The sequence below is a fragment of the Myxine glutinosa genome, chromosome 13, assembly GCF_964187855.1.
Source record: "Myxine glutinosa chromosome 13, kmMyxGlut1.1, whole genome shotgun sequence".
Taxonomy (NCBI): domain Eukaryota; kingdom Metazoa; phylum Chordata; class Myxini; order Myxiniformes; family Myxinidae; genus Myxine; species Myxine glutinosa.
In genome coordinates this window covers 5,543,861-5,570,417 of record NC_136273.1, presented here as the reverse complement: position 1 = coordinate 5,570,417, position 26,557 = coordinate 5,543,861, and the positions used below count along the sequence as shown (strand labels likewise).

Genomic DNA, 26,557 nt, shown 5'->3' with positions numbered 1-26,557 from the left:
GGACACTGCCGGCGATAACTCGCCTCCCCTGTGCGGACAGCCAGCTTCACGTCCATCCGAGGGATGTACATCGAGCGATGCCGATCCAAGTCAAAACACAAACTAGTACATGGGCTTATGTTGGGAAACCAAAGTTTGTGGACCGTTTTGCTAGATTCTTGGCAACTAGGCTTAAATCACTCTAAATAGCATATAAAAAAAAAAATTGCTGTTGCCAAATTTTCACGACATCTTCATGGCGGCCATCTTGGATTTCAAGATGGCCACCATTTCGGACCTATTTTGCCTTATATCTCACTTATTAATCAAGGTATCAGCACAAGAATAGTGTCCTTACCCACATTTTCGGGGTCAAGGAAGACAATGGTAATAATCAAATTTCAGCTGGATGGCCAACATCTTTATAATTTCAAGATGGCCGCCATTTTTAATCAAAGTATGAGCAAACATAGCCTAGTGTCTTCGTCTGAGACAATTGATGAAGACTAGTTGTGGTGGCTAGCAACCATCATAGACTTAAGCCTTTTCTGAAAGCAATGCTACAGTTTGTTAATCAGTTTGTTTCATCAAACAACTCCTATCAAAAATCCAAACGACGGGCTCTCTACTGATCAAACACAATGTCATTCCCAATAGGCTGGGCATCAGTGTTGCAGCATTTCTCCAAATCAGCATCACAGTTACACAATTCGGTACAGACTACATTCCTAGCTTTGCATGAACACCTGCGTGAACACAATTTGCTAGGATTCTTTGCAGCTCGTCCACAGCCACAGCGAACAAGTTGGAGAATTGAGGCTGGAGCAATTGCAACCTGCGTCAGGACTGGTCTCAATTCGCCTCCAACAGTTTCCCATCCCAAGGTGTTTGGGTCGATCACAGTTGGATTTAGAGTTAGATCTTGTGCCCACGTGTGTGCTTGCAAATGAGCACGCTGGACATGCTCTTTCCAGGCACCAGCAGTTGGTATTAGTTTCTCGACTCCCTGATCAGCCTTCAGCTGGCGGAATAGGTGCCATCGTAGTTCAGCAGCACTTCTTATTGTGACACCTTTCGGACAGAAGAGGCGACAGAAATACTGTCATGGATCACTGTCAAAAAATCTCACGGATCATTCATTTGCCGAAATGACGACTCTGGCGTTTTTGGCACGAGTGAAACCTGTCGAGGTGACTTGCATTCTCGAACCACAGTCTGCGATATTATCATGCATGTTTTCCGTAGTTCATCGGCTCGTGATGCAGTTGTAGCAGCTTGTGCTCCCTGAATTATCCATCGGATGAGAGTGAACAACTCACATGGAATATCCGAATCATTGTAGTCCAGTAAAGATCCCTGAAATGTCCATGCCTTTTCAACATCTCTAGAGTGAAAAATGGATTGTCGTACACACTTTGCACATTTGAATATCTGCAACATGTCTTCTTTGATATTTTTCTCCTTTTTTGCAGCATCTATTGCTGTCCTTCTTGCCTTTTTGCCATGAATGACAGAAGGTTTTTGGCCTTGACCATCGGTAATATCACAACAAATGTTCTCACGGATCTTCTGTAACAGCCTGCCCCTGGTGATGCTGTGATTCTGAATACCATAGTCCCGCATCATGTTACTGTAGACCTCATCAGCCTCAGGTGTTGAGACAAACTGTCCATCATCGATGCAATCCTGTAATTCAGCGAAGAACTCAATTTCAGCTGATACAAATCTCTCTCTCTGTCCTAAGTCCCCATCAGCACTTTGGTCACCTGCACAATTTTTGCGCTGTGGCATTTGCACGTAGCGACTCCAGTTGGAGGTCAAACAGCTCTTATGGTAGGTTATGTCCCTTGCAAGAAAATCTCCCTCAACGAGAAAGTCCGCAAGGTTGAGTTTCCAGACACTGTTGTCACTGTTTTCCACAATCTGTTTAACTGACCTACCAATATCTTTGCTTCTACACTCACAGCGTATCTCTTCTGTCCCGGTCTTTTTGTCCTGTTTCACAGTCCGACAAAAAAAGCACATATTCCGGCAGAATGATGGTACTGTCGACCGTGTCTGCCTTTCTGCTGGTGCTGAACAGGAGGCTTCCTCTGGAATAGGAGTTGTTGATGGTCTTCCTCGTTTCTTACCTCCGGTCAGAACACGAGTGTCCATTTGACTTGTGGCTTGTTCATATCGTCCTTTATCACGTTCAATATGCTGTATATGTGTCAGCATACCGTAACAGCTCCGATGCCATAATGCTTTTCTTGACATCAGATCACCAGCGGATAAGCCTTGCAGTCTTTGATTTATGGCCACATATGTTGGATTCCTGTATGTATCTCGTTTGGTGAGATTTCGGAAAAATGTCTCATATGTATCTGCCTGTGGTGTGCTTAAAGGCTCAAGCACTTTCCTTTTTATGTATTTCTTCCCTTGGCATAGCAAACAAAGACTGAAGTCAATGGGCTTCTTTTTAGCAGCAGGTTCCTCTGGCGTGGTCATGATGCCGGCAGTCGTTCTTCCTCCACAGTTATCCAAGAATGCAACTTCTCAAGGTCGTCTGCTGCACATCTGAAAAGAATAAAGATTGTTAAAAAGTCATCCAACACAGTTTCAGGAATAATATTTGACTAAAACTAGATGTACGGTAGCTTGATTCTTTAGATAATATTTGGGTGTGGATCTGGCAGGAGAACTCCCCTGTCCCCCCACCTCCTATCCACCCCCTCCCAATCCAATCCTAACCATTATCTAAAAATGTAAGTACCTGTGAGTAAAAGTAAATAGATTCAATACCAGGACATTTATATTTAAACCTGATATACATGAAAACCTTTTAAAGTATGGCTTTGACCTGGAGTTTGGGCAAAACTAGTTTAAAAATGGTGGCCATCTTGAAATTATAAAGACTAGGGCATTGCCCGTACGTGGGTGCCCGTTCCTTGCCAAAAAAAAAAAAAAACGCTACCCGTACGCTCTACCCCGCCCGTATGCCCGTAAACAAAAAAAACAACGCTCTTCGCTTCCGCCCTTCGCTCTGACTGAATTGGGAGAAATAATGCGCATAAGAAATCGAATTACGAACCGTAATGGCGGTCAGCTCGTAACGCGCTCAGCTCCGCTCGCTCTCACATCGGCCACGCCTACGCAACAAAGCGTTCTGTGATTGGCTGCCGGAAAGCGTGCTGCCGGACAGTCTTCACTGTCCGGAAGTTCGCAAATCGCAGTTACGATGAATCGTTTTAATTTAATCGCAGTTTGAATTCGTTTTAAAACATAGTTTAACGGCAACATAGTTTTCCAACGTGAAATAAATGAATACGCTGTCAAATGTGCCGTCCGAGGCAGAGTCTGATCGCCACGTTCGGCACACGTGATAGCTCGCTGCTCTCTGATTGGTTGAATCGTTTTTTGGACATAGCTCGGTAAGTAATTGTCCGATTAATATGAAACCTTGAAAAGGCACATCCTCGGGTCCCCAGCAATATACCTGGCAAGTTTCAAGTATATCGGACCCGTGGTTGTCGAGAAACAGCGGTCACAGACACACAGACACACAGACAGACACACAGAGATTGCTGGAATTATAGATAGATGTTGGCCATCCAGCTGAAATTTGATTATTACCATTGTCTTCCTTGACCCCGAAAATGTGGGTAAGGACACTATTCTTGTGCTGATACCTTGATTAATAAGTGAGATATAAGGCAAAATAGGTCCGAAATGGTGGCCATCTTGAAATCCAAGATGGCCGCCATGAAGATGTCGTGAAAATTTGGCAACAGCAATTTTTTTTTTTAATGCTATTTAGAGTGATTTAAGCCTTGTTGCCAAGAATCTAGCAAAACGGTCCACAAATATACATAAGCCCATGTACTAAACTTTGAATTCCCTCCACCACACATTTCTCCATTTTCAGTGTAATGTTCCCGAAAATCTCAAGATAATTATCTTCTCGAGATTTTCTCGCGAAAATGCAACTATAGTTTAAGTACAAAGCATTACAATGTTTTGTACTTAAACTATAGAATTGAGTCATTCCACGAAACCGGTACGATTTGGATTTTTTTTTTTTTTTTAATGACCCAAATGTTTCACTTTTCTGAATACCCCACAACATTAAGGACATATTTATAATAATAATAATAATAATTCATTTATTTTGTATAGCGCTTTTCATGAAGCCCAAAGGCGCTTTGACAGAGTGCAAAACATAATGCATAACAAAACATGGAAACAACAATTGCAAAAGGACAAGAATCAATAGGGAAATATTTAAAGCAAAAGGAGGGAGAAGGAGAAGCGATAGTCAGGGGTTAAATGCTGTGGGTTGAATGTTGAATGCAGTGCTGAACAGGTGGGTCTTGAGTGATGTTTTGAATGTGGTGAGTGAGGAGGAGTCTCTGATGGTGTGGGGTAGTGAGTTCCAGAGGGTGGGAGCAGCGATGGAGAAGGCCCTGTCCCCCCAGGATCTGAATTTGGTCCGGATGGGGGGGGGGGGGGGGGGGGTCAGGAGGTTGGTACCAGCAGAGCGGAGGTTGCAGGTGGGAGTGTGTCTGGAGAGGAGGTCAGCCAGGTAGGATGGGGCCAGGTTATGGAGGGCTTTGTAGGTCGAGGAGGATTTTGTACTGGATTCTCTGGGAGATGGGGAGCCAGTGAAGCTTGTAAAGGACGGGGGTGATGTGGTCACGGGTCCGGGAATGGGTGAGTAGACGGGCAGCGGAGTTTTGAATGTATTGGAGTTTATTGGTGATTGTTGAGGGTGAACCATAGAGGAGGCTATTGCAGTAGTCCAGACGGGAGGTGATGAAGGCGTGGATGAGGGTTTCTGCAGCCGTGGAGGAGAGGGATGAGCGGAGACGGGCGATGTTTTTCAGGTGAAAGAAGGCTGTCTTTGTGATCTGTTTAGTGTATTTGTCGAAGGAGAGGGTTTGGTCAAAGATGACGCCAAGATTCCGGATGAGAGGGGAGGTGGATACTGGGATACCGTCGATGTTGAGGGCAAAGTTATGGGTGGATTTTGTGAGCGTTTTTGGGCCAATGATGATTATTTCAGATTTATCACAGTTAAGTTTGAGGAAGTTGATTTGAAGCCAGGATTTTATTTCAGAGATGCAGTTTGTCAGGATAGAGTGGGTGTCGGTGGAGACGGACTTGGTGGAGATGAAAAGCTGGATGTCATCGGCGAAGCAGTGGAATTGGAGACCATGACGGCGGATTAAGTGACCGAGGGGGGACAGGTAAAGGATGAAGAGGAGGGGGCCAAGAACTGAACCTTGGGGGACACCTTGGGGGAGGGGAGCAGTGGGGGATTTGCAGTTATTGATGGAGTTATTGATGATTTTGAGGAGAGCAGTTTCAGTACTGTGGTTGGAGCAGAATCTGGATTGGAATGTTTCATACAGGTTATTGGCAGAGAGGTGATGTTTGAGTTGAGTGGCTACAGCGCGTTCCAAAACTTTCGACAGAAAGGGTAGGTTGGAGATGGGTCTGAAGTTGTTTAGGGTGTCAGGGTTTAGACCAGGTTTTTTTAGAATGGGGGTAACAGCAGCAATTTTGAGGGATGGTGGGACGATGCCTGTAGACAGGGAGGAGTTTATTGTTGCAATGATAAGTGGAGAGAGAGCAGGGAGGGAGGCCTTGACAAAGCTGGAGGGGATGGGGTCAAGAGTGCAGGTGGCAGTTTTCATTCCTATGAGGAGTTCAGAGAGGTCAGTAGGGGAGACCGGGGAGAATTGAGACAGGGGAAGGCAGGATAAGGGGGGGGGGCAGGTGGTTGGAGGGGGAGCGGGTGCGGCGGTGGTCAAGCGGTTGTAGATGTTGTCAATTTTGCGTTGGAAGAAAGAAAGGAAGGAGATGCAGTTGTCTACTGTGAATGACTGGGTGGTGGTGTCCAGGGGGCGGAGGAGTTTGTTTATTGTCGAGAAGAGTGCTTTTGGGTTTCCGGAGCCAGAGTGGATAATTTGAGAGTAGTAGGCGGAGCGGGCGTGGGAGAGGGCATCTTTGTAGTGTAGGTGGTCCTTGTAGGCTTGGGAGTGAACTGTGAGACCTGTTTTATTGCGGAGTCTTTCAAGTTGGCGAGCACGAGTTTTCATCAGGCGGAGTTCAGGGGTAAACCAGGGAGTAGAATGGGTGAAAGAAACTGTTTTGGTTTTTACAGGCGCAAGCTGGTCAAGGCAGGAGGAGAGAGTGTGGTTGTAGTAGTCAGTGAGGTCGGAAGGGGTGTGGAGGTCAATGAAGGGAGAAGTGGACATTTTTTCAGAGAGGGTGGATGAGAATGAGGTAGGTGAAAGAGCGTTTAGCTTACGGAAGTTGATCGTGCGATAATGTCTTGGTGTTGGGGTGGGGATGTTGATGGTCATAGTGATGGCTAAGTGGTCAGAGAGGGTGAGGTCAGAGCCAGAGAGATGGTGCAAAATTAATCCAGTGGAGCAGACAAGGTCCAAAATGTGACCACGGATATGCGTAGGAAAGTTGACATGTTGAGTGAGGTTAAAGCAGGTGAGTAAATCAGTGAAGTCAGTGGTTATTGTGGAGTCCATGTGGATATTGAAATCACCAAGGAGGAGGATTGAGGGGGAGAGGGAACATAGCTGGGTCAGAAAGTAGGAGAAGTCAGACAGGAATAATGGGTGTGGTTTGGGAGGGCGGTAGACGACAGCCATGACTGACTGCGTGCGACCAGAGAGTTTAAAAGCCAGGTGTTCAAAGGATGAGGATGAGGCGATGGGGATGAGGCTGGTCCTGATGTCTTGATGGTGGATAACGGCAATTCCACCACCTCGGCCCTCCGAGCGTGGTTTATTGACGCAGGAATATCCATTGGGTGTGGTGAGGTTGAGCGTGTAGTAGTCCAGTGGTTGTTGCCAGGTTTCGGTGAGACAGAGAAAGTCCAGTTTGTTATCCAGGATATACTTGATTTAACTTGCAGATGAACTTGTTGCAAACTTGATTGACTTGCAAACTTGATTTAACTTGATAAGATTAAACTTGCAGAAAAAAATATTTTCCCATCTCAGGCATTAAATCCCTATTATTATTGGTCATTATTTTATGATACGGCACTATATTTTCTCAACCCCGTTATGGACACTCTGGAAGCTGTTTGAATATGATTATGAACTGTATTTGTAATTAAACAAACATTTTCCTATTCATCAAATGTCCCTCACACTAATTAAATAATTGGAAATATAAAAAGTACATCAATTCTCCCACTTTTGTTATACTAAAGCTTCAAATGTGCCACATTTTTGATTGTTTTTTATCATAAATCTACTTTAGCATCTGACTTTTAACTAAAAAAGGTATTGTTATGATTGCTCTGAACATTTCTGACAGAGTTCAACAAACATTACATACATTTTCATAAAATCTAAAGAAATAAATCACAAAAAATATAGGCGTGACAGGGTTGAGACTAGGATAACAGGGTTGAAGGTGGTAAACGGGGTTGAAGAGACAAATACACTAATACAGCTTAACATAAATAGTTGTTTTTAATCTCAAATTCAATGTAATATTTTCTATAAACATTGTATTTCATTATGCAACCATTTAAGAAGAACAATAGACATACATTTTAATTTAACTGAATTTTATTAACACTGATGATAACAACAATATACTGTACAGTAAAATGTAAACGTGAGACTGAATAGGTCATCAAAATAAAACAACTTGTGCAGTTTTGTGGTGTGTGTGTGTGTGTGTGTGTGTGTGTGTGTGTGTGTGTGTGTGTGTGTGTGTGTGTGTGTGTGTGTGTGCATGTGCAGTGCAAAACCAACCTGCAGTCTCAGGCATAAGAACCAAGCCTCTGGTCAAACAACATTTGCAAGGCCTCAGGATAACTTAACTAAAGACCAACAAACAAAATAACAACAATATACTGTACTGTGCAGTAAAATGTAAACATGAGACTGAATACAGGTAGGTCATCAAAATAAAACAAGTGCAATTTTGTGGTGTGTGTGTGTGTGTGTGTGTGTGTGTGTGTGTGTGTGTGTGTGTGTGTGTTTGTGTGTGTGTACATGTGCAGTGTAAAACCAACCTGCAGTCACAGGCATAAGAACCAAATCTTGTTTGACCTCCGGTCAAACAAGATTTGCAAGGCCTCAGGGTAACTTAACTAAATACCTGTTTTAGTGCAAAACACACTTTGTGCTTGTTACATGTACATAAACTTTTATTAATTGACGGAACATGTCAAACATTGAAAATACTTTGGGGGGGAGGGGGTGTGTGACAGCAGGGGGGAGGGCTGGGGGACGTTGTGGTCACTGCTGTCAGGGAATTACCTGAGTGGGTCAAACGGGTAATCAAGAACACAAATAAAGATAACAATGAAAACATATATATACTAGAAATAGGTTTCACTTCACAGTTTTCAGTGCTAAAAATTTTCAGTGTTTCAGTTTTCAGTGTTCTGTCAAAAATGCTTTCTGTGTGTGTGTGTGTCTGTGTGTGTGGGGGGGTTGTGTGTGTGTGTGTGTGTGTGTGTGCGCGCGCCTCATGTTTTGAGGCATTCATTGTGACAGTCTGTCCCACACCTCTTTCAAGATCTCTACGTGGCGCTTTGTCACAGGCTGTGGGGGTGGAATGAGTTCAAGGACATCGTCAAACAGGTACCAGAGGATATCATCCCGAGCTGGCCAGAAGTATCGGTTTATCCCAACACGATGCATACATTTTACTTGGACATGACTTTCTTCTGTGCCAAGGATGATGCCTGGATACGGGCCTTTATCATAGCGGAGCATGCACCACTTCCCAATGACCTCTGGACTTCCCCACTGGATTTCCTTTTCTGGCTGTGGGTTCTCTTCACTGGCTGGCTCTGACTGTGTGTTCTCTTCATTGGCTGGCTGTGGCACAGGCACAGCAACTACCCTCTGGCCGAAACTGAAACTCTGGGTCTTGAAGCAGTTGCAGTTAAACTGCTTCTGTGTTGTGCAAAAGCAGCTGACATCACGATGTAGCAGTTCTCCTGGAGCCAGAGTAATCACCTGGTGGATTCTCATTGTTCCCGGCACTGCTGGTATTTGCTTTGGCATTTCCTCCATTGCATTCTCAACATCCTCACCCTTCACAAAGAACAGTTTCACTGTTGTGTTTGCCTCGGTCAAGGCCTTATACAGCTCTTCTGCATCCGGGATATCACGGCCCTTCGCCACCATCATGTCAGCTGATCGTTTTAAGGCTCCCCTGACACCATCTGGTGCTCCTTTGCCGTGATTAGCTTCGAAAAAATTCCAAGAGCCAGCCATGAATCCTCTTCTGTACAATTCTGTGCTGAAAAGGAAGAAGTTGCCCCGTTGTTTGTACTAAGTACAGGGGCCATCACTTAAAAAGTGCAGCACAGACACTTGTGGATGTGTGGCCTGAAGATAATCCAGCACTGGATTGAGGTGTTGCCATATTGCTGGAGGGCTTTTATGTCTGCAGGGGGAGATGGTGCTGAAGCACACAGGCTCTGGTTTTCCACCCACATACAACACCCCTGTATGTAGAGTGGCCTGCTGGTGTGAAGCCCCAAAGTGCACTGCTTGAATCTGGGAGCTATATTTGCAGCTGTAATTTTCTGAAAAGTCAATATATATCAAGGCCTCGTCCACTGACATGTTCTTCTTCAGCTCACGGCAGAAGCCATACTGCTGCTTGATGTTGAAGTAATGTCGTTTGAACCGCTGGAAGTAGGTGTGGAACAACTCAGTAAGGTTCTCCTGTGTGCCTTCCACAGATTTCTTGATGGTGGCCTTTACAGTTGACCTCTTTTCTCCCTCTTTCTTTTTATCCATCTCCTTAACTTCTGTGACCCACTGAGTGAAAGATACTTTTGCTGTACCGTCATATGTACTGGAGATTGGGACACACTTTTCCTTGCAGTCCACACACTCGCCATACATGCAGTTCTTGTTGGAGGAGTTGCAGCACACCTTCTCTACCAGGTTTTCAAGATTGGCCGTCTCGATAAGTTTCAGCTGGTGGAGCTTCTCAGCTACAAAGCCTAGATTCTCATGCAACTTACACATGCACGTGTCTCGTTCAGAGATTGTGGGATTGACGACCCAAAAAGGTCGAAGAATACAAAATAGAGAATACGAGATCCTGTTATGGTGGTTCTCCGATAAAAATCTTCTGTGCAGATTTTTCAGTGTATCCACCAGGAATCTTTTCTGCTTCTTTATTTTGTTTCTTGTCAGTGTTTGTTTGGTCCCTGTGGTGATCCTGCTGACGTCATCTCTTAAATAAAACTTCTTTACTTTTGTTTGAAGACATCAGCGAACCTGGTGGTATTCTTCCTTTCATAATTCAGACTCTCAAAGTTGTGTTTCCAATGCTTGGGAGAAAAGCCCAGGGATTCTTCAGCCATTCTCTGCAACCTATATTTTTTGACAATTTTGCCTCCCCTTGACAGTTTTGCAATGAGTTGTCTGTCCCTTTCTGTGGTGGCCTGCTGATATTTTCTCTTTACGTCTTCAATCATTGAATGGTGAAACAGCAAGATCTTCCTGATCTTTGGGTTCACAGGGCACTTTGCTGTTAAGTCATTCACCTTTGACCTTGGTGATTCAGAATGCCTCTTTACACGTTGGTACCTCTTTTTATATTTTGTTGAGCGTTTTCTTTCTTTGTCTAGTTCTTCTTTTAGTTCTTGAAGTTCCATCATCAGTCTGCTTCTTTCTTTTCTGGTCTTTTTCTTCCCTGCCACATGTTGCCTATAAACAGTCAATACATTAGTCAATTCAACACCAACATCAATTTTCTAAAACAATCACATGCAACCTCAACATTTTCAAACTCTTTATAACCCTCAAACAAGTAATTTTACAACACTCTTAACTACTCTTTGCTCTAACCTTGAAGGTGTGTCCTGCTCCTGGGGATCTTCTGGACTTTGTGGACGAGGGGCATCTTCTGGACTTAGTGGAGGAGTGGTTAGGTTCTTCAGTGCTTCTCTCCTCTCCTTGCTTCTGTTGTAGGCGGCTCTCCAGGATTTACGCTTGTGCCGCTGTTCTCTTGGACTTAAGTCATTGATTGCTTGTTTTTTCCCAGCCTCTACATTGTTTTTCCATCTTTGTCGTTCTCTCTGCAAGTATTGCTCTCTCCTTGCAGGATCAGCTTTTAGGCGGGCACGGTACTGCCTCTGCCTTTCTGCCGCTGTTGTTGGTGCCATCTTGGACATAGATGTCTGTAGATATTTAAATTGATATAATTAAATCAAATATACTTTCAGAGCTATTCTATAGGCAGAAACTTTGAGAAGAATAGAAAACCTTTCCAATGATGTCATTCTAATAGGTTATTACTGTATGACTGTGTAAAAAAATAACAGCAAACCCAGCTTTGGCATAGACATTATCAAGTATATAATATGCATGTAGTATAAGAATGTTGATGAAATATAATAATTAATTTAAATAATATGATAACTTCACAACCAGTGTTAAAAACACAACCCCGTCACAATCTCACAACCCGGTTATGATGAAACTAACAACGGGGTTGAGTGTAACGGGGTTGTGATTTTTTTACTCAAGATGGCCACTACTCTACCTGTGTTGATTAAGGGGAGACCACATGGCATGCATGATAGTAAGAAATCCAATATATTGTTGAAATAACAAAGATAATTTTCCCAAATAATTGTTTTCTATCTTTATTACATGTAACAGAGTTGAGCTGTTAAGCTTTACGACCACACTATAAATAAAAAAAACCACCTTTAGAGGCCATTTTTCCCCGCAAAGCGGGGGTTGGCCTTTTTCGGGAACCGTGGTTGTTGTTTTTTTTTTTTGGTCCCCTTTTTGAAGCAATGTTTTACGGCCGGATGCCCTTCCTGACGCCAACCCTTTTTGCCGCCTTTAACGACAAACAGGGAATTACCAGTGAGCTGGTACTCAATTAGCCGACCTCGGAAGGATGACAGGCTGAGTCAACCCCCCTGGCGTTAATTCAGCGATCGACCGGGATTCAAACCCAGGATTCGAACCCAGGCCAGTGGGACCGCCGGGACCCACGTGCACTCACACGTTGTTCTGCGCGTGGGCGGCAGTATCAGACCGGGGCGCCCAAACGCTCCCCGGCTAAAGTTCATCCTGGAAGCGCCCACATTGTACGGACAAACCCCACCAAGTCGAGGGCCACGTGGTCAGGAGAACCTCGTCCCTTCTGGTCACACTGTGCCTATCGGCCGGCCTCGAAGACCGAAATTGTGACTATGTCACCCTAAAAACCAGGCTAGCCGGCACCAGGGCTTTACCTACCAGGGTACGACCACACTATGAAAGTTTAAATTACTATAAAACATTGGACAAAAAGGCGGGAAGTTACCTCTCTCTGCAGCATCTTGTTCAGAACACTTGTAGAATGCCACTTCCTGTTGGTGATGTCACTTAAAGGGCCAGTTCATTATTTTTATGGAGGGGGGAATGACTTGTGTAACGGGGTTGAGTGCGACTGGGGGACAGAACTATATAATGCTATTTTAATGATAAATCATCGATTTATTAAAAAACTAAACATGACCAGCAATAAAGCACAGATACAATTGTATGTCAATGGCAAAATTTATGATTTTAAAAACATTTTTAGTAGTCATATCTCAAGTCCACTTTCATCGAAGGCCAAGGGGGACATGAAAAAATGGACAAAATAGGTGGTGTCTACTGAAAAAAACAAGATAATTTATGATATAAAGATAAAATGTACGTAATTTGTTTACAAAATATTAAAGGGAACATTTCAATTGATGATAAAAAGCTTTTAAAATTTGATTTTGGTGACCTGATGGATAAAATACACTTAAAAAGGTCAGAGGGACCGCAAATCGTACCGGTTTCGTGGATCTTTTGCATTTGCCTTTTCAACTTTGCATTTTCGCTTCTCTTTCATGGACCATGCAGCACGTGCAATAGAAACAAAATGGCGTCACGTCAGAGGAACAATCCGACCCAAGAACAATGAATCTGATTGGTCCAACCAAGGAACGACAGCGCATCAACTATGGCCTCGTGTATCAAATTCAGGAGGTAAACGTGATATAACTGGGGGTTTGGATTATTTTTGTGAGGTAGCAGGAAATTTTAAACAAGTACACAAAATCCGGCGAGCTGAGGTGAGGTAAAACCGCGCCATTTGAGCCTCTGTCGACATTTATGGGGGAAACGTTCCTGAGAGAAATTACATCACATGGTTATGATACCTTTAAAACAATTTAGTCAACAATCCGAAAGATTCAACCTCGTTGGCAAAATATATACTGTACTGAAGGAGCTGTGCTCCCACGTAATCGGAAGAATGGACGCGACAAAAAGCTGGAATTCGTCCGAGTTTCTTTATTGTCACAAAACAACTCGGGTACTCTCTAAAAAGCCCGTTTATCGGGCAGCAATATATATACACACATTATCCCGGAGCGTTTGCCCGGGAAAGGCGAGAGGGGGCGTGGCCGGGCGTCCTGGCAAGTCGAGGGCGGGCATGCCCGGGCGTCCCGGCAAGTCGAGAGTGGGCGTGGCCTGGCAAGTTGAGCGCGGGCCTGTCCGGGCGTCCTGGACGAGCCCGGCATGGTGATCGCTCCGCGTCCTTGGTAGGTGCAAGGCGATTGTGTAAACCCAGCGGTAGCCGCTACACACGTCCCCCCAGAATCGACTTGCACCGGCATGGTCAATTTGAGGGGGGTCCTGATGACCCGGCCGAAGCGACCCCTGGCGGGTCGTGGGGGGTGGTCCGGTGTGGTGGTGGGCGGTCGAGTGGGGGGCACCGTGGACGGGGGGGGCAGCCTCGCCGCGGCGGAAGGGCCAACCGTGGCGGTTGGTCGATGTCCACGTGCGCCGGCTTGAGGCAGTCCACCGCAATCCGGTCCGACCTGCCGCCGATGTCGATGACGAACGACTTGTCGTCCCATCGCAGGACCCGGAAGGGCCCGTCGTACGGCGGCCGGAGTGGCCCCCGATGTGCGTCATGACGCACAAAAACGTACTCTGCTGTGCGAAGCGCTGGGGGGACGTAGGACTGGGGGTCACCGTGGTGGGATGTTGGCACGGGGGCAAACCGTCGGGCGGCCTCCTGGAGGTCCGAGCGCTGGTGAGCTGCGGACCAGGGACTGGTAGCGTCGGGCACGAATCGGCCCGGGACGCGTAGCGCCTGGCCGTAGACAAGCTCGGCGGTGGATGCCCGGAGGTCCTCCTTGGGGGCCGTGCGGAGGCCCAAAAGGACCCACGGTAGCCGGTCGGCCCAACCGCCGTCTTGAAGGCCGGCCATGAGCGCGGCCTTCATGGAGCGGTGGAATCGCTCGCACAACCAGTTGGCTTGGGGGTGGTAGGCCGTAGTACGGTGGAGCTTGACCCCCAGGTTGTGGGCGACCGCGCCCCACAGCTCGGAGGTGAACTGCGGTCCGCAGTCCGACGAGATGTCCGTCGGTGCGCCGAAGCGGGCGACCCAGGTGGCAATGAAAGCCTGCGCCACGTCGGCGGTGGTGGTGGAGACGAGGGGAACGGCCTCCGGCCACCTGGTGGTCCTGTCCACCATGGTGAGCAGGTGTGTGAACCCCCGTGATGGGGGGAGGGGGCCCACCAGATCCACGTTGACGTGGTCGAAACGTCGATCGGGCACGGTGAAAGGTGCCAGCGGGGCCTGGGTGTGTCGGTGGACCTTGGCCTGTTGGCAGGCTGTGCAGGTGCTGGTCCAATCGCGGACGTCCCGTCGAAGGCCGTGCCAGACGAATCGCGCCGACACCAGCTTCAGGGAAGCTTTCCGGCCCGGGTGGGAAAGGCCGTGGAGGGAGGCGAAGATGCGGCGTTGCCAGGTAACGGGCACGATGGGGCGAGGCCGGCCTTGGGAGACGTCGCAGAGCAGGACAGTGTCCGCGAAGGGGATGTCGGCCAGGCGGAGGCCCGTGTCCGCCGCCCGGAGGGCTTGCACCGTGGTGTCGGTGGTTTGGTCCGCCGCCATAAGCGCGAAGTCCACGCCGAGGTGGACCGCGTTCGCGCTGGCCCGAGAAAGACAGTCGGCCACGGCGTTGTTTTTGCCGGCGACGTGCCGGATGTCCGTGGTAAACTCCGACACGGCGGAGAGGTGGCGCTGTTGGCGGGCCGACCACGGCTCCGTGACCTTGGCCATTGCGTAAACCAACGGCTTGTGGTCGACGAACGCCGTGAAGGGTCGGCCCTCCAGGAGGTGGCGGAAATGGCGAACGGCCAGGTGTAGACTGAGGAGCTCACGGTCAAACGTGCTATATTTGAGCTCGTTCGGCCGGAGCTGCCGGCTGAAAAAAGTGAGTGGCTGCCAAACCCCGTTCACCCATTGCTCATGTACGGCGCCCACCGCATAGTCGGAGGCATCCATGGTGAGGGCGATGGGAGGGTTGAGCACTGGGTGAGCGAGCAGTGTTGCGTCGGCGAGGGCCCGCTTTGAGCTTTGGAAGGCCGCGTCCATTGCTGCGGACCAGACGATGTCGTGCTTGGCCGGCTTGCCCCGGAGGGCTCCGTAGAGGGGCCGCATGAGTTGAGCAGCACGGGGCACGAAGCGGTGATAGAAATTCACCATTCCCAGGAATTCCTGCAGGGCCTTTATGGAGCGGGGACGCGGAAACGTGGTGATGGCCTCGACCCTGGTTAGCAGCGCCACGGCCCCGTTCTTGGTGATGTGGTGGCCCAAAAAATCAACGGCCGTCGTGCCGAAGTGGCATTTGGCCGGGTTGACGATGAGGCCGTGCTCGCTGAGGCGCCCGAACAGTGTTCGGAGGTGCTCGGCCCGGGACGTGCTGGCGACGAGGATGTCGTCCAGGTAAACGAAGAGGAAAGGCAGGTCACGCAGCACGCCATCCATCAAGCGCTGGAACGCCTGAGCCGCGTTCTTGAGGCCAAACGGCATCCGTAGGAATTCGAACAAGCCGAACGGCGTGATGACGGCCGTTTTAGGGACGTCGGCTGCCCTGACAGGTACCTGGTGGTATCCCCATATGAGATCGATTTTTGAAAAAATGACCCGTCCTGCCAGACGGGCAGAGAAGTCTTGGATGTGCGGGATCGGATACCTGTCGGGGGTGGTAGCGTCGTTAAGGCGGCGGTAGTCGCCACATGGGCGCCAGCCGCCCCCTGGTTTTTGGACGATGTGTAGTGGCGAAGCCCACGCGCTATCGGAGCGCCGCACGATGCCGAGGTGTTCCAAAGCGTCGAACTCGGCTTTGGCCACGGCGAGCTTGGCTGGGTCGAGGCGGCGGGCTCTGGCGTAGACCGGCGGGCCCGTGGTTGGTATGTGGTGCTCGATCCCATGTCGTACTGCGACGGCCGAAAACGTCGGCCGCGTGAGGGCCGGGAACTCCGTGAGCAGGCGAGCAAACTCGTTCGCCGCCGGGAGGGCGCATGCCAGCTCGGTCGGAGCGGAGCTGCTCAATGTGCATACCAGGGAGCTGAAGGTCTCGGCGTTGATGAGGCGACGCCGTTGGACGTCCACCAGCAGTCCGTGTGCGCAGAGGAAGTCGGCGCCTAGCAGAGCCATGGGCACGCTGGCGGTTACAAAAGTCCAAGTAAAGCGTTGGCCGCCGAAGCAGAGGGTGACGTTGCGCGGGCCGAAGGTGCGGATGGCCGATCCGTTGGCCGCAACCAAGGAGGGGCCGCAAACCGCGGACTGCCTGTCCTGATCGGAGGCGGGTATGACGCTCAGTTGGGCGCCGGTGTCGCACAGGAAGCGCCGTCCGGACGCTTTGTCCGTGATGAAAAGTAAGTTGCCCGTGTGGCCGGCGCTCATGGCTGGTAATGAACGCCGGCCCGGCCTGCCGAAGGTGCACGGGGGTCGGCATGTCCGGGCCTTCTGTCCGAACCTGGCATGATAGTAACACCACGCTTGGTCAGGTGGAGGCCCCGGTCGTCGTGCTGGAGGTGGTCGGCTCGGCGTTGCGGCCGCCAATTGCGTCGGCAGTTCGGTCATCGACCGTGCCGGGTGCTCGGGCGCCATGGGCGTTGCGTCAGACGGCGGTGGGCCCCAGGTCACTGCTGCAATGCGTTGGCCTGCCGCGGAGATCTTGTCGGCTTCCCTGGCGAGGGCGCGGGGATCCGTGATCGTCGTGCTCGCCAGGGCGAGGCGTACCGGGCTAGGCAGCTGACGGAGGAACAGCTCCCGGAACAGGAATGCCGGAGAGTGCTCGCCGAGCAGCGAAAGCATGTAGTCCATTCGCTCGGACGGGCGCGTGTCGCCGAGCTCGGGCAGGTCGAGCAGGCGCCGTGCGCATTCCGCCGATGGGAGGGCGAAAGCGTCGAGGAGGAGCTTTTTAATCGCGCCGTATTTGTCAGCGGCTGGCGGGCTCTCGAGGAGGCTCAGGGCGCGGGCCGCGGTGGCTGAACCGAGCGCTGCTACCACATGGTGGAAGCGGGTGTCGTCGGCCGTGATGCCTCGCAGGGCAAACAGGGAGCCAATCCGCCGCGTGAGCTAGGGTGCATCAAACGCCCCTATGTCAAGAAAACAATCTGTCCCCAATTTTATTTTGTTCCAGTCATAAAATAAAGTTCCTATGCAAAATTTGGTAAGGTTTTGATATCATCTTCTGGGTCCACCTCAGCAAATTAGATTTTGAGTCGGTAGTATCAGAGTCAGAAATTTGACACGCAGGTGTTTTGAGGCCCATAAATAAAAATGAAAGGATTGACCGATTGCTACATACAATAGCTCTTTGGAAAGGTATTATTGTGCTCTGTAGCAATATATAATCATCATAGGGATAGGGATATAATTCACTTATACACAAATAGACAAAATCATGATTTTATTGGTATAATCATATGTATTATAGATACCACAATGATATAATTTTTATTACAGTAGAATCATATATACACAATCTTAGCATTTATCATCTTAATACGAGTACATCTGACTATGGATGAACATGAAAATATAAACAAAACAAAGATACTGTAGTTTTCATGGATATTTCTGACAGTTTAGTCTTGAGCTGCTCGCTTTCGAAGATTCGGTTTCTCCTTGCGGTTGTGCTCAACAACTTGTAGCACATTTTGGTAGTGGTCTTCACTTCTGGCTGCTGAAAGGAAGTCAGAGCTAAGGTTAACTCCCCTTTCTGCAGAGTCATGGCAGCCAAATGTTGCACAGCGATCTGTCTTCATAGATTCCAGGAATGCTAAGTCTTCAGGATTCTTGATGTGAGAACTAGCATCATTGGGCCACAAGGGAAATGTCTCCATAAATTTCATCTCCATTTGATTCACCTTTGTGATGCTTGCTGGAGTTGTTCTTCGGTTGATAGGGATTGATCTAAGCTTGGAATTATCATCTGCAAGTTTGATAATTTTCTCAATAGCCTTGCGTTCAGAGATGATAGGAATATTAGCCTTGCCATAAAATGGTGTCACTTTCTGCAGTACAAGCTTTGCTGATTCCCACCGAGAGCGTCGTTCAAGTTTGCCATCTTCCGTGTGCCACATGAAACAACGTAGTACTTGTAAACAAGTTGGAAGTCTGGTGCCATTGATCTGGGAATCTTGTTCAGTTATGGCACTTCCAAGACCAAACACCTTGGTGGACTCTCTTGTTGCAACAGATGCTTTCTTTACTGTGCCATCCATTGTTTTATCTGAAAGAAAAAGGTAGTATTAGTAACAATAATGTCATTTCATAATTATGTACAACAAATAAATCAATTATCCAATTTTATTAGAGTATAGCCTAATAATTGTTTTAATCATCTTGTCTAGTTAAAAGATCTCTGTAAAGACAAGATGACTACAACATTCAGGATATTCTTTAATTTATATATTGTAGCGGTTCCCGCTGAATGTACACAATCGCCTTGCACCTGCCAGGACGCGGCCAGGGCGCGATCGCCATGCCGGGCTCGCCCGGACGGGCCCAGACGCGCCTCTCCTGGTAGTAGGGTGGCTTAGCAAAATTACCGTTACACGGTGGACAAAATCACCAAATTTGGCATGAACACTCCTAATGACCTATTAATCAATATTAGCCGAGGAGCCCTCGCAAATTTTTACACGTATTCGTGTAAAACCAAAAAATCCAAAATGGCCACCATCCAGTAATTAAAAACACATTTCCCGGGTTATATAAGTCATGGATAGCAAAAATTGGTATCAAAATATAAATTTTTAGGACACTGAATGTGTATTTTGATATTACAATATCACCAGTAAATTTAAAGGGACATTCAGTGATTTCATGTGAAGGGCGCCCTCAATGTTAGGGGGGGGGGGGGGGGGGAAAGCTTTTGGCTTGAATACATTGCTTATAACTCCAGGTCATCAATTATTGCGAATGATAAGCTGTAAACATTGTACCCTGGAAATACAACATTATCATTAGGAGTGCAAAATATCGAGCCCAAGAATTGGGCGTGTCGCTTATTGGATGTCACGCCTACCATTACAATCAGTATCCACTATAAACCAATGAGAGGTTTAGATTAAGACTTAATAGGTGGTCTGCTCTCACCAGGATCAGTTTGTGTTGGAAACTGAAAGAGACTAATTCCAGTCCCATGAAAGGAGTCATGTGAAGTGGTTGAGCTAGGGTTATGGTCTAGGTTGTCTAGGGCACCAACAGTAAACAACCCTTTCCGGAGAAAAGCAGGGCATACAACGCCGTCTTCTTCAAATCGCTCACATACAGATGTGGCAATACAGTCCTCAAGGTCCATAACCCTGTCATATGAAATGCTGATACCCATCTGATACAATTGCTGGATGAGTTTCTTGCTTCTTGTCAGTCCATGAATATTGAGACCAATGTAAATGGGGAGAGGTGGCTCACGCTCCAGAGTATGTCTTGTTTCAACAGCTGATTCAGATGGAGTTTTCTTCTTTGTGTTGTAGAGAATGGTCTGTCCTATAGTGAGGCAAGCCTGTGATTCACATCTGTCTTGATCTTTCAAGTTAAGGCCATTAAGTATAAAGGAGACAAGTGATTTGAGGCTTGGGGGCATTGAATTTTCTTGACATTGTGTTGGGAAACAGCCAGTGAATTTGAAGCATTGATGGTTGAAAATGTCTTTGCGGATTATCGTTGCAGCTTTTGCTAGAATCTCAGCGTCTTCTGAGAAATCCCGTTTTTTCAAAGCTTCCTTCAACATATTTCGCATTCCTTCTTTGAAAACAATAACCGTGTTTCTACCATCGTTCTGTTCCTGTGCCTCTGGGAAGTGTTCCAGCAGTTGACGCTTCAGCCTAGTCTTGTTGACTTCTTTGTGGATACCCATGTCCTGAAGACGATTCACATAGAGTGAATGAATCTCTGAAAGCTTAAAGAGGAAAGTCCCAGAGTCTACAGCTATCTCAATGTAGCTTGTCAGCTCTACAAACACTCTAGACACATTCACTTTTTCATTTACATTTGGTGATTCCCGACTCAACTTTCTGACGAGACTGCGGTAACGATTTCGCAGATGGGTCAGGCATTTTAAATGATACTTTGCTTCCATCGCAATCAAATCTCCTCCAACAATTCGAGCAAGAAGCTGTGTGTCATGTAGCTCTGTGATCATACATCGTATATTGGTATCAGCATCATATGCTAAAACTTGAGAGAGCTCACCGTCCTCATGTCCTTTGTCACAGAAGATGCACTTTGCTGTGTTTATCGTTTGGCGCTTACTTGATCTCCTTTGAGACTCGACAGTGTTGGGGACACCCCTTTTCTTTGCTTGTGTCCTTGTCAACTTGGAATTGTTATCTATCTATAATTCCAGCAATCTCTGTGTGTCTGTGTGTCTGTGTGTCTGTGTGTTTGTCTGTGACCGCTGTTTCTCGACAACCACGGGTCCGATATACTTGAAACTTGCCAGGTATATTGCTGGGGACCCGAGGATGTGCCTTTTCAAGGTTTTAAATTAATCGGACAAGTACTTACCGAGCTATGTCCAAAAAACGCTTCAACCAATCAGAGAGCAGCGAGCTATCACGTGTGCCAAACGTGGCGATCAGACTCTGCCTCGGACGGCACATTTGACAGCGTATTCATTTATTTCACGTTGGAAAACTATGTTGCCGTTAAACTATGTTTTAAAACGAATTCAAACTGCGATTAAATTAAAACGATTCATCGTAACTGCGATTTGCGAACTTCCGGACAGTGACGACTTCACTTCCGGCAGCCAATCACAGAACGCTTTGTTGCGTAGGCGTGGCCGATGTGAGACGAGCGGAGCTGAGCGCGTTACGAGCTGACCGCCATTACGGTACGTAATTCGATTTCTTATGCGCATTATTTCTCCCAATTCAGTCAGAGCGAAGGGCGGAAGCGAAGAGCGTTGTTTTTTTTGTTTACGGGCGTACGGGCGGGGTAGAGCGTACGGGTAGCGTTTTTTTTTTTTTTTGGCAAGGAACGGGCACCCACGTACGGGCAATGCCCTAGTATTTCAAATGGCAAGATTTATGCCAAGATGCATGGTGGGTTACAAAATCTGCAGCAGTAACATCACTGCCAAAGTAGATGTTAGTTGGAAGTGCATCAATGTCTCTGAACTGTTCTACATTTGTCAAAAATGATGTATAAGCATCTGTCATGTCACGACTTGCTATAGGATTCTGCAAAGGGCATTTCAAAGGTTCAGATGTGTGTTGCTGACAAATGATACAACAATTCCAATCTAGATACATCTTGTATACGGGCTCGTCTCTCTTGGCACGATGTCTGAATCCAATCCGTACCAGCAGTTTCCTTGGCTTTCAATCGGTGCTCTGAAATTGAGAAAAAAGTATATATTATTCACATTAAAATTGATAAAATAATATCAATATAAATAACTTAAGTTGAGTTTGGCAAAAATATAAATTTTACTCACAAGTAATATTAATCCAGCTTTAATTTAGCATTCACAATGGATGTCCTATAATACTTTCCATATGGAAAATTTATTGTGATAACAAAGAGAAAAAAAACACATAATCAATCACATTTATTTTCAAGTCAAGATAGGACATCTGATTTTTTGTTTTCACTAATGATGTCCTATAATGTCTTCCGTAGTTTTAAAAATGGCCTGGGCAACAGCATTGTTTAACAGTTGCTTTTTATTATATTTGATTTATACGTATTAATCATTATCATGGGTAAAGTTAATAAGTGCTATATAATGCAGTATAAAAATATCTAATTAGCCAGAATTTTCTAAATTCCTGATATAGTGCACATTGTGTTGATTATTTTGCATAGGCCATTATTTATAGGAGTGTTTAAGCTTGTCTAATTATGCTGATTGTTACCAAATGTACATAAACACATACTTCTGTTTAGCTAAAAAAACCTGACTTGATCACTGAAGTTCTGTAATTAAAGATAATAACTTGAAAAGTTGCTTACTTACCATAAAATATGTAGATTGTTAACAAAGGAGGCCAGAAAACTTTCCACCAATACATGTGCTTAGCAGTATAGTAAAGACAGTCACAATGTCGCCCTCTAAATTAGGTATATAACTACGGATACCCACAAGGGTCACATTAAGGTTAGGATAAAAGCATAATTAAAACATTCACATTATTTCCATGTTCAAACCCTTGTCTCAAGAACGCACTATCTTGAGAAAAAATAGTTTAGATCACTTTTAAATTCAATTAGTTTGGATGTTGCAGTCAATATTATGTAGTTTGATTTCTTTGATCTTTAGACCTACGGGAAATAAACAACCATGTTGTCCATATGTGGTAGGTTATTTGTGTATCTTTTTAAAAAATAGGGCTTCAATAAAAATATTCTGGTATAATATAATCATACTTTGGTACAATTTAGCCATCGTATGACCGCTAAAAACCAAGGAAATTGCTATTTCAGCATAAATGGCGGCCATTTTGGATTTTTATGTTTTACTTTAATATTTCAGGAGGATGACCGAACATGTTGAGGACATGGTTCTGATATTTAAGTAATATTTTGATACAATTTGGCTTTCCTCTAACAACTACAACCCAAGAAAATTGGTATTTTATCATGAACGGCAGCCATCTTGGATTTGTTTGTGTTACCATGGTTACGTACATATTTCGAGAGGGCTCCTCGGTTAAAATCAACTGATATACCCTAAGGAAGCCTCACACCAAAAATGGCGCTTTTGTCCGCCCGGTAACGGTAATCTTGAAAATTGACCCCAAGCCACCCCGCTATGGGCATGCCCGGACTCGTTGTTCCCGGGCACGCCCGAACCTCCCGGGCACGCCCGGTCTCGTCTTTCCCGGGCATGCCCGCTCTCACCTTTCCAGGGCTCGCCCAGAGCGCCCGGGCATGCCCAGCCTCGACTTGCCAGGCCGCCCGGGCATGTCCAGACTCGCCTTTCCAGGACTCGCCCATGAAACCCGGGCATGCCCGGTCTCGGTTTTCCCGGGCAAACGCCCCGGCATAAATGTGTATATATATTGCTGCCCGATAAACGGGCTTGTCAGAATACCTGAGCTGTTTTGTTTCAATAAAGCAACTCGGACAAATTCCGTCTTTGGTCGCGTCAATTATTTCGACTCGCGTTGGAGCGCAGCTCCTTCAATATTATATTTTAAAAATACTCTTCATTTAGCTTTATATCCATATTTTGAAAAAAAATCATTATTTTGACTATTTGTATATAAATGAATTGTATCCCTATCCCTATAAAAAAAAAAAAAAAAAAACACCTTTAGAGGCCATTTTCCCCCGCAAGCGGGGGTTGGCCTTTTTCGGGAACCGTGGTAGTTGTTGTTTTTCGGTCCCCTTTTTGAAGCAATGTTTTACGGCCGGATGCCCTTCCTGACGCCAACCCTGTTTGTCGCCTTTAACGACAAGCAGGGCATTACCAGTGAACTGGTACTCAATTTGCCGACCTCGGAAGGATGACAGGCTGAGTCAACCCCCCTGGCGTTAATTCAGCGATCGACCGGGTTTCGAACCCAGGATCCTAAGCTGACACCCTAGCCGCTAGCCCAACACCAGATGATGATATATTGCTACAGAGCACAATAATACCTTTACAAAGAGTTATTATATGTAGCAATCAGTCAATCCTTTCATTTTTATTTATGGGCCTCAAAACAGCTGCGTGTCAAATTTCCAACTCTGATACCACCGACTCAAAATATGAAATGGTGAGGTGGACCCAGAAGATGATGTCCAAACCTTACCAAATTTTGCATAGCAACTTTATTTTATGATTGGAACAAAATAAAATTTGGGACAGATCAATCCAACATCTTTTAAAAAATAGTTGGGCGTTTGATGCACCCTAGCGTGAGCCTCCCAGAAGGTAGGCAGTTTAAGGGCAACTGCCGTGTCCATGTCGGTAGGTCACCAATGAAGGAGCTGTGCTCCCACGTAATCGGAAGAATGGACGCGACAAAAAGCTGGAATTCGTCCGAGTTTCTTTGTCACAAAACAACTCGGGTACTCTCTAAAAAGCCCGTTTATCGGGCAGCAATATATATACACACATTATCCCGGAGCGTTTGCCCGGGAAAGGCGAGAGGGGGCGTGGCCGGGCGTCCTGGCCGCGGCCTGGCAAGTCGAGAGCGGGCGTGGCCGGGCGTCCTGGCCGCGGCCTGGCAAGTCGAGAGCGGGCGTGCCCGGGCGTCCCGGCCGAGGCCTGGCAAGTTGAGCGCGGGCCTGCCCGGGCGTCCTGGACGAGCCCGGCATGGTGATCGCTCCGCGTCCTTGGTAGGTGCAAGGCGATTGTGTAAACCCAGCGGTAGCCGCTACAGTACTGTATTAAAATTATTAAATAAAACACGGAGAGCCGCCATTGTAGGAATGTGGGCTCACTCTCATTGACCATCGCAAGAACAAAAGATACAGATTTTACCGATACCACAACAAATGGCAGGATGTGTTATCACTACAAGTTACAACACCGAAACATTTATTCACAGCTTTCGCTCAAGCAAAAACATTTACACCTCAGACTCAGAGGCAACGTGATTTCGTGAGCGGGAAACTGCGCAAAAGACGCCATTTTACACGCCTCTGCTTTCTCTGAAGAAAATAACCTCAAAAAGGAAAACTGCAATCCAAAATGTTGATAGGCCCTACCTGTAATACCGATATGATAATTACAACACACCACGGACACCAATATACACCGAGTGTTGAATAATTCAGTACATTACCTGGGCGATTCGACGAACGAACAAGACGCGATACAAGGGAGAGGCTTTTGCACTGCTCGCGATATCTCAATGGGTTCTCACATCTCACTTCTCACGAGATTTTGGAGCACAGCTCGGAAAAGGTTGTCCGATTGTTGTTGTTGTTTTTAGGTATAACAAAATCCTGCCAATAAAAAGATTGAATCTACAATTATTTTACTGTAGGTCAGGAAAGAAACATAGAAACAAAGAATCCAATTTTTTTATTCGATGGCAAAAGATTGAGTTTATTTTTTTAAAGGCCGAAGAACAACGAAATGTTAATTTAATAAGCATACCGACTGGTATCTATCAGACTATCAGATGCACTCCGGTTTATATGATACAAGACTTTTTTGTGCAGAAATTGTAGCATTTAATGAAATAACTGAACACAACCGTCCAGTATATCGTTATAACACAATCAAATGTGTCGATATTCGTGCAATGTGCCACTCTGTGTGAAGCGATGCCAAACTAATTAATATAATACAAACAATTAATATAATATGATATAAACAGTCATCTTGTGTGTGTTTTCGAAAGGCCCATCATCCCGATGTAATAAATGGCGGGCTCGGTGCGACCCACAACGCCGCGGCTGTGAGGATTGCAGGAACTTCCGCCCCTTCCGGTGACAGTGAGATTCTTCTTCCTCTATTTATGCGAGGCGCATGGCGAAGCCGGGACCCGTTCAGTCGGCGCTTTGTTTGACGAGGTAAGGTCGTTTTCCGAGTTCCTTCCTCAGTTACGGAACGTGTGTTCATGTCCAGTCCATTGTGGGTTTGTTTGTACGACCCAAGAACCACCGATGAAGACGAAGACCGGCACGTCGGTCATCCGGAGAACACCTCCATGTCATGTTTACCTTGAAATCATTATAAATATAATTATTGTCTGTGTGGTTTATACTGTATGTCATAGTTATAACATCGTTATTTGTACACAGCAGCATTTCCTGTTTGTTCCATCACAGGATGCTTCCACAACCCCCTTATTGTTGTTACTAACAGGTGTTTAATCGGTTTCTCTTCCAATAGCCAGGAGCAGGGTACCTGCACCCTCCAGGTGAATGGAGATTGCACATTTATAGCTGCTGAAAGAGTCAATTCTGTGGATTATAAGAAGACTCCACTTGTATGGATGTTTGTGTAGTGACCGTCTAACGTAACGGGGTCGAACTGATGGTTAAAGGGTCCAAGGGGTCCAAGGAATGGGTCCAAGGAATGGGTGCAAGGGTACACACAAGGAAACGAGACGCAGGAGAAGGCCATTTGGACCATCATACCTGTGCCACATCAACACCAGACCAATCTCATCCACCAAAACAACGCAATGTCATTGGGGGAATGAGGGGAGGAATGGGGATGACGTAATGTAGTACACCCATGGATATCCCAGGAATGGGGATGACGTAATGTAGTACACCCATGGATATCCCAGGAATGGGGATGACGTAATGTAGTACACCCATGGATATCCCAGGAATG

The 26,557-nt window shown here is 46.6% G+C and overlaps 1 protein-coding gene and 1 long non-coding RNA gene across 2 annotated transcripts in view; one reads left to right on the top strand and one right to left on the bottom strand.

The window, feature by feature from the left end:
* LOC137439188 (DNA-directed RNA polymerase III subunit RPC4) overlaps positions 1–26,557 on the top strand; it is an 82,918-nt gene that overhangs the window by 28,180 nt on the left and 28,181 nt on the right. Inside the window, exon 3 of the mRNA XM_078766966.1 lies at positions 25,614–25,785. The gene's annotated coding sequence lies outside the window, so the exon portion shown is untranslated. The remainder of the gene's footprint in view (positions 1–25,613; positions 25,786–26,557) is intronic.
* On the bottom strand, positions 18,525–25,683 carry LOC137438528 (uncharacterized). Its single transcript, XR_010986737.1, has 3 exons — positions 25,659–25,683; positions 25,050–25,212; positions 18,525–18,553 (listed from the first exon to the last, which is right to left on the bottom strand). It is a non-coding gene; the product is annotated as an uncharacterized LOC137438528 (long non-coding RNA).